General features: G+C 40.3%; 1 long non-coding RNA gene across 1 annotated transcript in view; it reads left to right on the top strand.

Moving 5' to 3' along the window:
• Positions 1 to 14,298: 14,298 nt before the first annotated feature.
• LOC137210547 (uncharacterized) overlaps positions 14,299 to 16,108 on the top strand; it is a 30,634-nt gene continuing 28,824 nt past the window's right edge. The window contains exon 1 of the long non-coding RNA XR_010936608.1: positions 14,299 to 14,423. This is a non-coding gene — a long non-coding RNA (uncharacterized lncRNA). The remainder of the gene's footprint in view (positions 14,424 to 16,108) is intronic.

The following is a 16,108-nucleotide window of genomic DNA, read 5'->3' as shown; positions in this document are numbered from 1 at the left end:
CCTATCAGTTGCTTTTGGCTATTTGAAACTAACAGAATCAACCAAACTTAAAACCACAGGTATTACTGAGGATTTAGAAGGTGGGAAATACTGTGTTACATTCCAAGGGATAAGATTGATAATTGTGCCCTTGCCTTGAATTCACCTTGCAGTCCTCTTTAAAATAAGAAGAACTGGCAATCTTGAAGATTCTGTGTATGAAATATAAAATGTCTGGAAGATTCTGTATCCATCACTGATCTTGGATTAACAGCAAGTAAACCTGATTCAGAACAGGGTATTGTGACAGGGACATCATTTGCTTCAAGTCCCTTTGCAAATAGATCACAGGTTGAGTTTAGGGATTCACAATGATCCCAAGTGTCCCATTGTATTCTCAGTTGTTGGATAGAAGTCACTTCTGTACTCAGAGTAGGAATTGTGTATCTGGACAATTAAAACCATTAATGATTTCCATTGTAGGTTGTGCTGGTCACTATGACTGTGGGCATGCAGTTCAGAGTTCGATCTCATATTGTAAAATATCCTAATTTTTACATGTTTATCTGTACTTTTTTACCCTTTGAAAGGACCAACTTGGCTTGAAACAATGATAGGAAGGTATACAAAACTGTAATTTAGGACAGAAATCTGGTATTGGTTTTAAACCATGTAAGAACTAGGCATGGTAAAACATGTTTCCACAACAAACTGAAAATACTGCAAGAAATGGTAGTATTTTTCTCAACCTTAGTATTTACATCAGTTTGTATAACACCAGGTCCTGTAAGTAACAGATGCCAAATGGGATTAAAGGTGCAAAGATCTGGAGGGAACTGCTTGCCTGAAAGGAGATATGATAGAAGACTGGGAAGGCAGGGAGAGCCAAAAGTCTGTTGTAGGTGAGACCCCAGTGAAGAAAGAAAAGATTGCATAGAGGTATCCAAGACAGCTACACAGTTTAAGGAAGGTTTGAAAATGCTGTTTGGGAGCACTTGATTTGTCAAAAGTTACCCTGTTAACCAAGAAATGGTCTACCTTAGTATTCCAGCCATGTTGTCCTTAGGTGCAGCCCTTGGGAGATGTGGCCATGGTATAAATGTAGATAGTATTTCAAAGAGCAGGAAAGCCCCAGATGTAGTAACTAGTCATGCTTAATCATTGGCTGTGAGTAGCCTGGGGAGAGAGTGGCCTTGGTATGAATGCTTCAAGGAACCTAGAGGTGTGGGAACTGGAGGTTATAATTACCCTCCTTACAGGACCTTCTCTTGCTGAGTTTACCAGTACAGTCAAGTGTTCCTATGTCTTCAGCTATGGAAAACCATAACATAGGGAAGCCTGGTGAGGTTATTCTTAACCAGTGGCTGGATAAATCAAGAACATTTATTGAGAGCTTAATATAATAATACAGGGAAAGTCTCTTCAGAAATCCAAATTTTTACTCCAAAGGAATGAAACCATGTGCTTACCAAGTAGTTTACATGAAAGAGACTAGAAGAATCCTTATTCTAGAATCATAACATGCCATAATTTTATTTAACCACTGCTGTTCATCCTCCAAAACTGGCCATGGTTATCTGACTTCTTACTCTAGGAACTTATGATCCCTATTCAAAGAGAATAGGGTTAACATTGCATCCTTGCCTCTCTGGAACATTCCTGGAGAGGTAAAACTTTCCAGTATATAATTCAGTTGATTGATCATTGTGATTATCTGGACATGGTGACCGAAAGAGTTCCCGAGAGAAATTCATATGACATCAACCCAGACCACCTCTTGATCTGGTATCATGATAATCCCAGGGTAAGGAAATTTACAGATCTTGAGATATTCCTGATTAAAGTTATTAATAGTTTCTTCAAGCATAATTTAAGGTTCTAGTCAATGAGGTGAATGAAAGAGATCAAAAAAAAAAAAAAGGTGAAGAAGCTAAAATGTAGGCGTGGTACCAGAATGTGTAACTGAAACAAAAATGCTCAGTCATTGGTAGAACCTTAATACTATTTCCTCAGCCTGTGGGAAAGAACTATCATCATGGAAATGACCAAATGAAAGATTCTCAAACTTACCCTTGAATGGCAAAGATAGAAAAACAAATGTTGCATCCTGGAAGGAATAAGTTAGATCTAATTTTCAGGTCCTGTTGTATCAGATAAGGTTTCAACCAATGGATGCCCACTATGTTTCACTCATCACTGTAAGTCCTATGAATTTTTGTGAGATACTCAGTGAATGCGAGAGAAATACCTCTGCCATCAAGCATGATGTAATATAGACTGAACATAGGTAAATTCTCTCATCAGTTAGAGTGTTCACACTATAAATGGAGTAAGATAAAGAGAGTCAGGCATGCCAGTGTGTAATAATAAAAGTTTTAAAACAGGCATTGAGGGTTGAATTCAATGAAGGGACTCTGACCCAAAAGTAAGAGGGATCAGTAAGCAGGTAGTTATTAGGAAGAGGCAGACAAGAGCCAGGTCTTCTGGCATCTTCATGATCAGGAAGCAGAACAACTCCCAGACATTCCCAGAAGATGAGAGGTTGGAGTTGTTATCCATCTGTTTTTGTTCATTATTGAGAATTGTCACCATGGTTGTTCAACTTTCTATGCAAAATATAAACAGCTGATACCTGAAGAATTTGAAATTCATCACTTTCTGACCTAAGTTTTCTAGTCATCTGCTATACTAGGCAAAATGAATGTGTGTGTTATCCATCCATTTGAAAAAATCCAACTACCTTGAGGCTGGTGCCCAGAGGGAATTAGCTACTAAATTGATCCACTGCCAGTTTATTCCTTGACTGGATAATCATTCAGATTCTGACTTGTTAGACTGCTTAGCAAATGCTTTTCTACTTCAACTTTTTATTAAGCGTGCAGGAAAACATGAAATCCATTTTTGAATTAAGTGCTTTTGCTCTTCTCCGTGGTGATACATTGGAGCATTCTGATCTATTGAGAGGGAACCTGGACTCTTTCTCCTTCACTTTACCTGTTTTGTTTTGTTTTTTTTTTCTTCTATCCAACATTTGAGAGAACATGCTTCTATAGTCATGGTAGGGATTGTAAAAACCAGATAATTAAGTCTATTCTTGATTTCCATAATAGAATATGTCTGAAAGCCACAGTTCAGTTTCATCTCATGAAATACCTTGATTTTTAGATGATTATCTGCACTTCAGTCTATCCAGTTAAAGAACCGGACTGGCTTGAAAGGCCCTGATCCCTACATTAGATTGTACATCATAAATTCAGACCCCCTCTTGGACTTGCTATCATTACAATCATAGGAGGAGGGAGTTTACAGATCTTGAAGTAAATGTCTGATTTCAGGGATCAACAGAGAAGCCTCCCAGCATCAGTTAAGCCTCCCAGCTCCCAGTTAAGGTTCTAGACTTTGAAGTGAAAAAATGCATCAGAAAACAGAAGTGGGGATGTTGGAATGTAGGGATATAAAACCTACCAGATTGGGACTTCCCTGGTGGTGCAGTGGTTAAGAATCTGCCTGCCAATGCAAGGGACACGGGTTCAAGCCCTGGTCTGGGAAGATCCCACATGCTGCGGAGCAACTAAGCCTGTGAGTCACAACTACTGAAGCCCGCACATCTAGAGGCCATGCTCTGCAACAAGAGAAGCCACCGCAGTAAGAGCCTGTGTACAGCAGCGAAGAGTAGCCACTGCTCGCCGCAACTAGAGAAAGCCCATGTGCAGCAACATAGACCCAACACAGCCAAAAATAAATAAATAAATTAGTAAAAAAAAAAAAAAAAAGAAAAGAAAACAAAAGTAAAACCCACCAGATGACTGTCCCAAGATAGGTCCAGTGGACACGCATTACTGAAGCAATACAAAATATATTGTTGGGAAGGAACTAGAGTTATTGAGAAACACAGTGGTAGCTGTTCTCTGTAGGTTTAGGTTGATAGTAAGAAATTACATTACAAATCTAGACTCTTCAAAGTCAGTGAGGATGATACTATCAAGAATAATAGAAAATAGGTGGCAGTGCTTAACCATCACAAGGAAGGATGGACAACTATTATGAGAGGCAAGATCAACAGGGCTGACATAAGAGTTTAGAAAATGGCAAATAGAACAAGACATCCCTAAGGGCAAGACAGAATGATGTACAGACTACCAAAGATATTGCTCAGCATATATAACCAGAAGAAATCAAATATGGAAGAGGCTCAGGGCAGTCATAATGGGCATGACCTCTTGCCAAGTTTCCAGATGTGAGCCCCTTTTCAGACCTAGAAATCAGGACTAAGGAGAGCATGATCATCCTCTGGATGAAAGACCCTCTAACACTATGGCAAGTGTACCTGGTTATGATTTCCCACTTCTTCCCCAAAGGGCCTAATCCTGCATAGCTGGGACATCAATACTGATATTTTTTTTCCAAAACATTTTATGGTTAAGCGCAGGTCCCAATACAACATTTATATCTGGAGATCCACAGCATAATAATGGCACTCCCGTTTAAATAAGGTGGAAATTGGAAGATGTTGGACCACATCATTAATGAAAGAAGATGTTGAGACCATGTAATCAGTGGAGTCCTGGCCAAGCCTCACTGTCCGCAGACTGCTCCAGTGGTAATTTCCCTGGTACCTGACTGCATAATCAGTATGAAAATGGTTGGTCTCCGGCACACTTCAAATTACGTTTTTTTTAGCTTGTGGGATACGAACTGTCCTAATGGAGAAGAGCAAAATGGAAGACTCTAATCCTTGACTTTGGTCAAGATAGAAGATCAAATACTGCATCCTGAAAGGAACTGGCAAAGACTAGTTAGACCTAATTTTTAAGTCTTGTTGTATATGATGAAGATTCAGTCAATCACTGGGTGCCTATGTGTCAAATACCACTGAGTCCTGGTGACACTCAGTGGACTCAAAAGAAATCCCTGCCATCAGGAAGTTCAATATATACTGAACATAAATGCTCTAGTCCATCAGAGACTATAAATGGAACAGGATAAAGAGGGAGTCAGGCATGCCAGGTTGGTCAGGGTTGAACTCACTGAAAGGAAGGGGAGCAAACAAACACATAGCTTTGTAGAGGAGGCAGACATGAGCCAGATCTGCTGACATCTTCCTGAGAGAGAAGCAGAACTGCTCCCAGACATTCCCAGAAGATGGGAAGCAGAGGCAGTCATCCATCAGACCCGTTCCCTGTAATTGATACTTGTCACCATGGGTGGTAAATTTTCAATACTGCATAAAGCTGAATTTTCAGGAGTTTGGAATTGGTCACTTTCTGACCACAGCTTTGTAATATTCATTTTTTCTAGTAAACCAAATAACATTTCTGTCATCTTTCCATTTGAGAAATCTAGCTACCCCTGAGTCTGGTGCCAGGAGGGAACAAACTACTTGTAAGTTCCATCAGCCATCACTCCTCAGCTAGGCAGTCTTTCAAATTCAGACTTCTGATGTTAGCAAACACTCTTCTACTCTTCAATAAATATAAGAACATAGAAAATTATGCAAAAATACAATTCCTTGAACTAAGTGCTTCTTTGTGGTGATCCGCTGGAGGGCTTCTGATCTGTTGAGTGAGATCCTGGTCTCCTCCTCCTTTATTCATGTACCTGCCCCCTCAGCTAATCCAGGCCCCAAGTGTTGCTGTAACTGTCCTGAGCACCTTGCTATGGTAGCCAAATACTTAGAACCCAAATTATGGTTTTCTTTTATATCTGTGTTAGATTTCCCCACTCTGGACAGAAGAAAGTACTGGATCAGCTTCCTTGTTCTCCCTTGGTGGGATTAGCCTTCTTGTTTCTTTTTGGTGAGATCTGTGCCTCTATCAAGGATTAATGGTTTGTTGGTACTTCTAAATACAAAGCCCATCAGCTCATCCTGGGGATTAACACATGGCGAAAGTGATTTCTCCCCAAGCCTTGTAAAGTAAGGTATTCCTTTAGGGATGAATATGTTCTTAAATTTCTGTTTCTATCACTACTAATCCTTAAATTCTTGAATTTATGGCTGTGTGATAGAAGACTGGGTTCCGTTTTCTCTACATGATCTGCAGTTATGCTAAACCCATTTTGAAATATTTTTCTAACTGAAACAGAACAGTGGGAAACTAGACTTCACACCTCCCATCACCAAGCTTCTTTTGAATCTGAATTTGGTGAGAAGTGCCACATTTTCTCTGGGCCTGCAAGGATCAGGACTGAGTCTGGAGCTGCCTCATCTCCTGCCTGGAATAGTGTGATACAGAACATGCCAAAGCTTGACCTCATCTTGAACGAGCCATGACCAAGGATGTTGGAGATGATGAGCAGCATCTGGGCTCTCCTTTTGAGTGTGAGGCTGCATGTCACAGGTGACAGAGATGGAAGAATCTGAGGAGGTTTTCAGATTAATTCCCATACAACACCAAAGAGTTTCTCAGCCAGGTTCCAATAATTGTATCTTCATGTATCCTTGAAGTCCTACAGAAATCCATCTGATGTACTCCGTTTCCTTTTGGTCATAAAATTTAGAATTAGTACACTGCCCCTGAATTTTCTTTAGAGGTGGCAATTTTCTTAATGTAGCAATTCCAGGTTTTTCATGTAAACTCTGAGCTTTGTATATAGTTTTCAGTATCCAGATGTGTGGAGCAACTGCTAAACAAACTGATGTTAACTGCATCAGAGGTGATTATTGAGACAAGACTGTTGGGTAAATTGATCATGTGTTCAGTCATATTCAGGTAGGGCAAGAGATCCATTATGTGATCTCAAAGTCATTCTTTGCAGGCTCTAGTGAAGAGAAATATGGACCCCTAAAATGTGTTTTGGGATTCTATACGAGTACCTGAAAGGAACCTGGAAGAGGACTCTGCCCCTTGCAGGTTATTTTTCTTATCTTGATCACTACTGCCAGCCTAAAAAATCCTGTGCTGGAATTATCAACATTGGCACCAAAAGGATAAACTCCTGCCTATTTAACCCTACCACCTTTCGTGTACCAATGCTTCAGTCAGGGTCTTCTGAGAAGACCTTCTCTGAGGGTGGGAGAGCCTTCAGAAGGGGATGCAGAGCTGAACTTTTGAAGGGTCAAAGAAGGAAGGACAGTAAGAAGAGCCTCTGACTGTGTGCCATTTTTAAGAAAGTTTTCACCAGGCCAACAGGAGGCGTTAGAGTTAGATTGTACAGAGTTCTGTGCTGGGCATTAGACTGGGAACAACCTAGGAAGGACATGGCCTTGACATGAATGTTGCAGTAGATCCTGGAGGTGTGGCTGCTGGAGGCTGTCATCCACCTACACAAGTCCAAGGATGCCACAACTTGCAATAAAGGTATAATCATTTATTTGGCTTTTAAGGCAAGAGAAGGGTAAGCATGCTTCATCTCATGGGCCAGTGGTAGATAACACTCTATGTGGGGAGAGTCCAATATTTTTCTAACCATTGGAGAAGAATGCTGGGTTGAATTATCAATGCCTGTTTCAGGGATGGATGTGGCATCAGTGCTTCACAAAACAGTTCCTTGCTTTGCCGATTCTGAAGATGTCCATCTTAAAACTTATATCCCTCAAATTGATGAAAAGAATTACTCTTTTTTTTATAGAAAGTATAAAGAAAGTTAAGAGCAACTTTATTTCCATTTTTTAACATGCTATAAAGTCTTCTTGACATCCTTTAGACACATATATTTCTTCTAATTTCTTTTTTTAGACAACATCTAAATCATACCATATACAGTTTTATGGCTTCAATGAACACTGAACATTGTGAAAATCTCCTCTTTCCCACAAGTGGTCTTTGAGAATGCTATGGGCTGAATTCTATCCCCCTAACATTCGTATGTTGATGCCCTAACCCCCAATGTGACTGGATTTGGAGTAAAGAAGTAATTAAGATCAAATGAGGTTGTAAAGTGGGGCCCGAATCCACTGAGATTTGTGCATTTATAAGAAGAGACACAAGAGAGCTGGCTCCCTCTCTCTGCCTTGTGAGGACACAGCAAGAAGGCAGCCATCTGCAAACCAAGGAGAGAGCTCTCGCCAGAAATCCACCTGGTTACATCTTCCTTTTTTTTTTTTTTTTTTTTGCAGCTTTATTGGAGTATAATTGCTTTACAATGGTGTGTTAGTTTCTGCTTTATAACAAAGTGAATCAGTTATACATATACATATGTTCCCATATCTCTTCCCTCTTGCATCTCCCTCCCTCCCACCCTGCCTATGCCACCCCTCCAGGCGGTCACAAAGCACCAAGCGGATCTCCCTGTTCTATGTGGCTGCTTCCCACTAGCTATCTACCTTACGTTCGGAAGTGTATATATGTCCATGCCTCTCTCTCGCTTTGTCACAGCTTACCCTTCCTGCTCCCCATATCCTCAAGTCCATTCTCTAGTAGGTCTGTGTCTTTATTCCTGTCTTACCCCTAGGTTCTTCATGACATTTTTTTTCTTAAATTCCATATATATGTGTTAGCATACGGTATTTGTCTTTCTCTTTCTGACTTACTTCACTTTGTATGACAGACTCTAGGTCTATCCATCTCATTACAAATAGCTCATTTCGTTTCTTTTTATGGCTGAGGAATATTCCATTCTATATATGTGCCACATCTTCTTTATCATTTCATCCAATGATGGACACTTCGGTTGTTTCCATCTCCAGGCTACTGTAAATAGAGCTGCAATGAATATTTTGGTACATGACTCTTTTTGAATTATGGTTTTCTCAGGGTATATGCCCAGTAGTGGGTGTGCTGGGTCACAGGGTACTTCTATTTGTAGTTTTTTAAGGAACCTCCATACTGTTCTCCATAGTGGCTGTACCAATTCACATTCCCACCAGCAGTGCAAGAGTGTTCCCTTTTCTCCATACCCTCTCCAGCATTTATTGTTTGTAGATTTTTTGATGATGGCCATTCTGAACCGTGTGAGATGCTATCTCACTGTAGTTTTGATTTGCATTTCTCTAATGATTAATGATGTTGAGCATTCTTTCATGTGTTTGTTGGAGTCTGTATATCTTCTTTGGAGAAATGTGTATTTAGGTCTTCTGCCCATTTTTGGATTGGGTTGTTTGTTTTTTTGTTATTGAGCTGCATGAGCTGCTTGTAAATTTTGGAGACTTTGTCAGTTGCTTCATTTGCAAATATTTTCTCCCATTCTGAGGTTTGTCTTTTGGTCTTGTTTATGGTTTCCTTTGCTGTGCAAAAGCTTTGAAGTTTCATTAGGTCCCATTTGTTTATTTTTGTTTTTATTTCCATTTCTCTAGGAGGTCAGTCAAAAAGGATCTTGCTGTGATTTATGTCATAGAGTGTTCTGCCTATGTTTTACTCTAAGAGTTTGATAGTTTCTGGCCTTACATTTAGTTCTTTAATCCATTTTGAGCTTATTTTTGTGTATGGTGTTAGGGAGTGATTTAATTCATACTTTTACATGTACCTGTCCAGTTTTCCCAGCACCATTTATTGAAGAGGCTGTCTTTTCTCTACTGTATATTACTGCCTCCTTTATCAAAGATAAGGTGACCATATGTGTGTGGGTTTATCTCTGGGCTTTCTATCCTGTTCCATTGATCTATCTTTCTGTTTTTGTGTCAGTCCCATACTGTCTTTATTACTGTAGCTTTGTAGTATAGTCTGAAGTCAGGGAGCCTGATTCCTCCAGCTCCGTTTTTCATTCTCAAGATTGCTTTGGCTATTCAGGGTCTTTTGTGTTTCCATACAAATTGTGAAATTTTTTGTTCTAGTTCTGTGAAAAATGCCAGTGGTAGTTTGATAGGGATTGCATTGAATCTGTAGTTTGCTTTGGGTAGTAGAGTCATTTTCACAATGTTGATTCTTCCAATCCAAGAACATGGTATATCTCTCCATCTATTTGTATCATCTTTAATTTCTTTCATCAGCATCTTATAATTTTCTGCATACAGGTCTTTTTTCTCCTTAGGTAGGTTTATTCCTAGGTATTTTATTCTTTTTGTTGCAATGGTAAATGGGAGTGTTTCCTTAATTTCTCTTTCAGATTTTTCATCATTAATGTATAGGAATGTCAGAGATTTCTGTGCATTAATTTTGTATCCTGCTACTTTACCAAATTCATTGATTAGCTCTAGTAGATTTCTGGTTGCATCTTTAGGATTCTCTATGTATAGTATCATGTCATCTGCAAACAGTGATAGTTTTACTTCTTCTTTTCTGATTTGGATTCCTTTTCTTTCCTTTTCTTCTCTGATTGCTGTGGCTAAAACTTCCAAAACTATGTTGAATAAGAGTGGTGAGAGTGGGCAACCTTGTCTTGTTCCTGATCTTAGTGGAAATGGTTTCAGTTTTTCACCATTGGGGATGATGTTGGCTGTGGGTTTGTCATATATGGCCTTTACTATGTTGAGGAAATTTCCCTCTATGCCTACTTTCTGAAGGGTTTTTATCATAAATGGGTGTTGAATTATGTCAAAAGCTTTCTCTGCATCTATTGGGACGATCATATGGTTTTTCTCCTTCAATTTGTTAATATGGTGTATCACGTTGATTGATTTGGGTATATTGAAGAATTCTTGCATTCCTGGAATAAACCCCACTTGATCATGGTGTATGATCCTTTTAATGTGCTGTTGGATTTTATTTGCTAGTATTTTGTTGAGGATTTTTGCATTTATGTTCATCAGTGATATTGGCCTGTAGTTTTCTTTCTTTGTGACATCCTTGTCTGGTTTTGGTATCAAGGTGATGGTGGCCTCATAGAATAAGTTTGGGAGTGTTCCTCCCTCTGCTATATTTTGGAAGAGTTTGAGAGGGATAGGTGATAGCTCTTCTCTAAATGTTTGATAGAATTCGCCTGTGAAGCCATCTGGTCCTGGGCTTTTGTTTGTTGGAAGAAATTTAATCACAGTTTCAATTTCAGTGCTTGTGATTGGTCTGTTCATATTTTCTATTTCTTCCTGATTCAGTCTTGGCCGGTTTTGCATTTCTAAGAATTTGTCCATTTCTTCCAAATTGTCCATTTTATTGGCATAGAGTTGCTTGTAGTAATCTCTCATGATCTTTTGTATTTCTGCAGTGTCAGTTGTTCCTTCTACCTTTTCATTTATAATTCTATTGATTTGAGTCTTCTCCCTTTTTTTCTTGATGAGTCTGGCTAATTCTCTATCAATTTTGTTTATCTTCTCAAAAACCAGCTTTTAGTTTTATTGATCTTTGCTATCGTTTCCTTCATTTCTTTTTCATTTATCTCTGATCTGATTTTTATGATTTCTTTCCTTCTGCTAACTTTGGGGTTTTTTTTGTTCTTCTTTCTCCATTTGTTTTAGGTGCAAGACTAGGTTGCTTATTCGAGATGTTTCCTGTTTCTTAACGTAGGATTGTATTGCTATAAACTTCCTTCTTAGAACAGCTTTTGCTGCATCCCATAGGTTTTGGGTCATCATGTCTCCATTGTCATTTGTTTCTAGGTATTTTTTGATTTCCTCTTTGATTTCTTCAGTGATCACTTCGTTATTAAGTAGTGTATTGTTTAGCCTCCATGTGTATCTATTTTTTACAGATTTTCTCCAGTAATTGATATCTAGTCTCATAGCATTGTGGTTAGAAAAGATACTTGATACAATTTCAATTTTCTTAAATTTACCAAGGCTTGATTTGTGACCCAAGATATGATCTATCCTAGAGAATGTTCCATGAGCACTTGAGAAAAAAGTGTATTTTGTTGTTTTTGGATGGAATGTCCTATAAATATCAATTAAGTCCATCTTGTTTAATGTATCATTTAAAGCTTGTGTTTCCTTATTTATTTTCATTTTGGATGATCTGTCCATTGGTGAAAGTGGTGTTAAAGTCCCCTACTATGAATGTGTTACTGTCGATTTCCCCTTTTATGGCCGTTAGTATTTGCCTTATGTATTGAGGTGCTCCTATGTTGGGCGCATAAATATTTACAATTGTTTTATCTTCTTCTGGAATCCATCCTGTGATCATTATGTAGTGTCCTTCTTTGTCTCTTCTAATAGTCTTTATTTTAAAGTCTATTTTGTCTGATATGAGAATTGCTACTCCAGCTTTCTTTTGGTTTCCCTTTGCATGCAATATCTATTTCCATCCCCTTACTCTCAGTCTGTATGTGTCTCTAGGTCTGAAGTGGGTCTCTTGTAGACAGCATATATATGGGTCTTGTGAAGACTAATTCAGCCAATCTGTGTCTTTTGGTGGGAGCATTTAGTCCATTTACATTTAAGGTAATTATCAATATGTATGTTCCTATTCCCATTTTCTAAATTGTTTTGTGTTTGTTACTGTAGGTCTTTTCATTATCTTGTGTTTCCTGCCTAGAGAAGTTCCTTTAGCATTTGTTGTAAAGCTGGTTTGGTGGTGCTGAACTCTCTCAGCTTTTGCTTGTCTGTAAAGGTTTTAATTTCTCCATCAAATCTGAATGAGATCCTTGCTGGGTAGAGTAATCTTGGTTGCAGGTTTTTCTCCTTCATCACTTTAAGTATGTCCTGCCAGTCCCTTCTGGTTTGCAGAGTTTCTTCTGAAAGATCAGCTTTTAACCTTATGGGGATTCCCTTGTGTGTTATTTGTTGTTTTTCCCTTGCTGTTTCTAATATGTTTTCTTTGTGTTTAATTTTTGATAGTTTGATTAATATGTGTCTTGGCATGTTTCTCCTTGGATTAATCCTGTATGGGACTCTCTGTGCTTCCTGGAGTTGACTAACAATTTCCTTTCCCATATTAGGGAAGTTTTCAACTATAATCTCTTCAAATATTTTCTCAGTTCCTTTCTTTTTCTCTTTTTCTTCTGGAACCCCTATAATTCGAATGTTGGTGCATTTAATGTTGTCCCAGTGGTCTCTCAGACTGTCCTCAGTTCTTTTCATTCTTTTCTCTTTATTCTGCTCTGAAGTAGTTATTTCCACTATTTTATCTTCCAGGTCACTTATCCGTTCGTCTGCCTCAGTTATTCTGCTATTGATCCCATCTAGAGTATTTTTAATTTCATTTATTGTGTTGTTCATCATTGCTTGTTTCATCTTTCGTTCTTCTAGGTCCTTGTTAAATGTTTCTTGCATTTTGTCTATTCTATTTCCAAGATTTTGGATCATCTTTACTATAATTTTTCTGAATTTTTTTTCAGGTAGACTGTCTATTTCCTCTTCATTTGTTAGGTCTGGTGGGTTTTTACCTTGCTCCTTCATGTAATGTGTGTTTTTCTGTCTTCTCATTTTGCTTATCTTACTGTGTTTGGGATCTCCTTTTTACAGGCTGCAGGTTCGTAGTTCCCGTTGTTTTTGGTGTCTGTCCCCACTGGCTAAGGTTGGTTCAGTGGGTTGTGTAGGCTTCCTGGTGGAGGGGACTAATGCCTGTTTTCTGGTGGATGTGGCTGGATCTTGTCTTTCTGGTGGGCAAGTCCACGTGTGTTGGTGTTTTGGGGTGTCTGTGGACTTATGATTTTAGACAGCCTCTCTGCTAATGGGTGGGGTGGTGTCCCTGTCTTGCTAGTTGTTTGGCATAGGGTTTCCAGCACTGTAGCTTGCTGGTCGTTGAGTGAAGCTGGCTGCTGGTTTTAAGATGGAGATCTCTGGGAGATTTCGCCATTTGTTATTATGTGGAGCTGGGAGGTCTGTTGTGGACCAGTGTCTTGAAGTTGGCTCTCCCACCTCAGAGGCACAGCACTGACTACTGGCTCTAACACGAAGAGCCTTTCATCCACACGGCTCAGAATAAAAGGGAGAAAAAGTAGGAAGAAAGAATTAGTAGAAGTAGAAAGAATAAAGAAAGAAAGGAGGTAGGGAGGGAGAGAGGGAGGGAGGAAGGAAGGAAGTAGGGAAGGAAGGAAAGAAAGAATGAAAGAAAGAAGATAAAGTAAAATAAAGTTATTAAAATAAAAAATAATTATTAAGAAAAAAAATTAAAGAAAAACAAAAATGGACGGATAGAACCCTAGGACAAATGGTGGAAGCAAAGCTATACAGACAAAATCTCACACAGAAGCATACAAATACACACTCACAAAAAGAGGAAAAGGCGAAAAAATCATAAATCTTGCTCTCAAAAAAATCATAAATCTTGCCCTCCTCAATTTGGGATGATTTTTTGTCTATTCATGTATTGCACAGATGCTGGGTACATTAAGTTGATTGTGGAGCTTTAATTCGCTGCTTCTGAGGCTGCTGGGAGAGATATCCCTTTCTCTTCTTTGTTCTCACAGCTCCCGGGGCTCAGCTTTGGATTTGGCCCGGCCTCTGCATGTAGGTCGCCAGAGGGCGTCTGTTCTTCGCTCAGACAGGACGGGGTTAAAGGAGCAGCTGCTTCAGGGACTCTGGCTCACTCAGGCTGCAGGGAGCGAGGAGTATGGAGTGCGGGTCGAGCCTGCGGCAACAGAGGCCAGCATGACGTTGCACCAGCCTGAGGTGCGCCGTGCGTTCTCCCGGGGAAGTTGTCCCTGAATCCCGGGACCCTGGCAGTGGTGGGCTGCACAGGCTCCCCGAAACGGAGGTGAGGATAGTGACCCGTGCTCGCACACAGGCTTCTTGGTGGGGCATCAACAGCCTTAGCGTCTTATGCCCGTCTCTGTGGTCCGCGCTGTTAGCCGCAGCTCGCGCCCGTCTCTGGAGCTGCTTTAAGCAGCGCTCTTAATCCCTTCTCCTCGCGCACCAGGAAACAAAGAGGGAAGAAAAAGTCTCTTGCCTCTTTGGCAGGTCCAGACTTTTCCCCGGACTCCCTCCCGGCTAGCCGTGGTGCACTAGCCCCCTGCAGGCTGTGTTCACGCCACCAACCCCAGTCCTCTCCCAGCACCCCGACCAAAGCCCGAGCCTCAGCTCCCAGCCCCGCCTGCCCCAGCGGGTGAGCAGACAAGCCTCTCGGGCTGGTGAGTGCAGGTCGGCACCGATCCTCTGTGCGGGAATTTCTCCACTTTGCCCTCCGCACCCCTGTTGCTGTGCTCTCCTCCATGGCTCCGAAGCTTCCCCCCTCCGCCACCCACAGTCTCCGCCCACGAAGGGGCTTCCTAGTGTGTGGAAACCTTTCCTCCTTCACTGCTCCCTCCCACTGGTGCAGGTCCTGTCCCTATCCTTTTGTCTCTGTTCTTTTTTCTTTTGCCCTACCCAGGTACGTGGGGAGTTTCTTGCCTTTTGGGAGGTCTGAGGTCTCCTGCCAGCGTTCAGTAGGTGTTCTGTAGGAGTTGTTCCACGTGTAGATGCATTTGTATCTGGGGAGGAAGGTGATCTCCGCGTCTTACTCTTCCACCATCTTCCCAGAAGCCCCGGCTAGATCTTGATCTGGGGCCTCATATCAGAGCCCCTGTGGATAGGTGTGTGGCGCTTTGTAACTTGATCCTGCTTAAAAACTCAACCACAGACCCCCAACAGCTGGGCCCTCAAGAAACTTGGTGGCAGGCATCAGGAAAACTGTAGCTCTCTTTTTAGTATCCTCCTCGGGTTTCTCATGAGCAATGTCTAGCATCTCATTCAAGATCCGCCCTCTAGTTCCCCAGCTCCAGGGCTCCGCAACTACTCAGTCTGGTCTCCAAGTAGTGCTTCAAGAATTAGACTCTTAAAGCATTTCGACTCTTATCCAAACAGTGCTATTAGATGTTTTCCTAGATTTATGTTGACTTTTTCTTGCTGTATCTCAGAACTACCTATACAGATCCCGTGTTGTAGAGATGCTAAAGATGTAACTAACATAGCACAGTGGTAGCATAAGCAGAAAATGTTCATATCCTTCTTCACTGAGAGGTCACTGACAACCAAATGTGATTCTTAATATACATTGGTATATGCACATATATTATGGTGATATTCAAAAAATCAAAGTTCAGTTTACATTATATATGTATCTTTTATTTTTTACAAGGTTAAGTGATTTGGTCTACCCAATATGTTGCCTTCCCTTAACAAATCTAATCATACGTGTGACTGAATACATATGAGATCATGTTCTTCACCATTATGAAGGTTGGGAAATCATAGTATTTTCCAAGATAATATTAATTTTCCACATTAATAAGGTTGCTTATGAACAATAAGTCCAAGTTGGTGCCAATTTTTGAAGTGCTTAGCAATGACAACTTTTCTATCTTTCAGATTCAGAAAGAATACTTAGATTGGGCAGAATAGTAGGATTTCAGATGCCACATGATATTGGAAGGCCTGAACTTTCTCTAAAATTAAGATGTATTT

This window comes from Pseudorca crassidens, chromosome 2 (assembly GCF_039906515.1).
Source record: "Pseudorca crassidens isolate mPseCra1 chromosome 2, mPseCra1.hap1, whole genome shotgun sequence".
NCBI classification, from domain to species: Eukaryota; Metazoa; Chordata; class Mammalia; order Artiodactyla; family Delphinidae; genus Pseudorca; species Pseudorca crassidens.
Note: the sequence above shows the minus strand (reverse complement) of the source record. Positions and strands in the feature narration are given on the sequence as shown.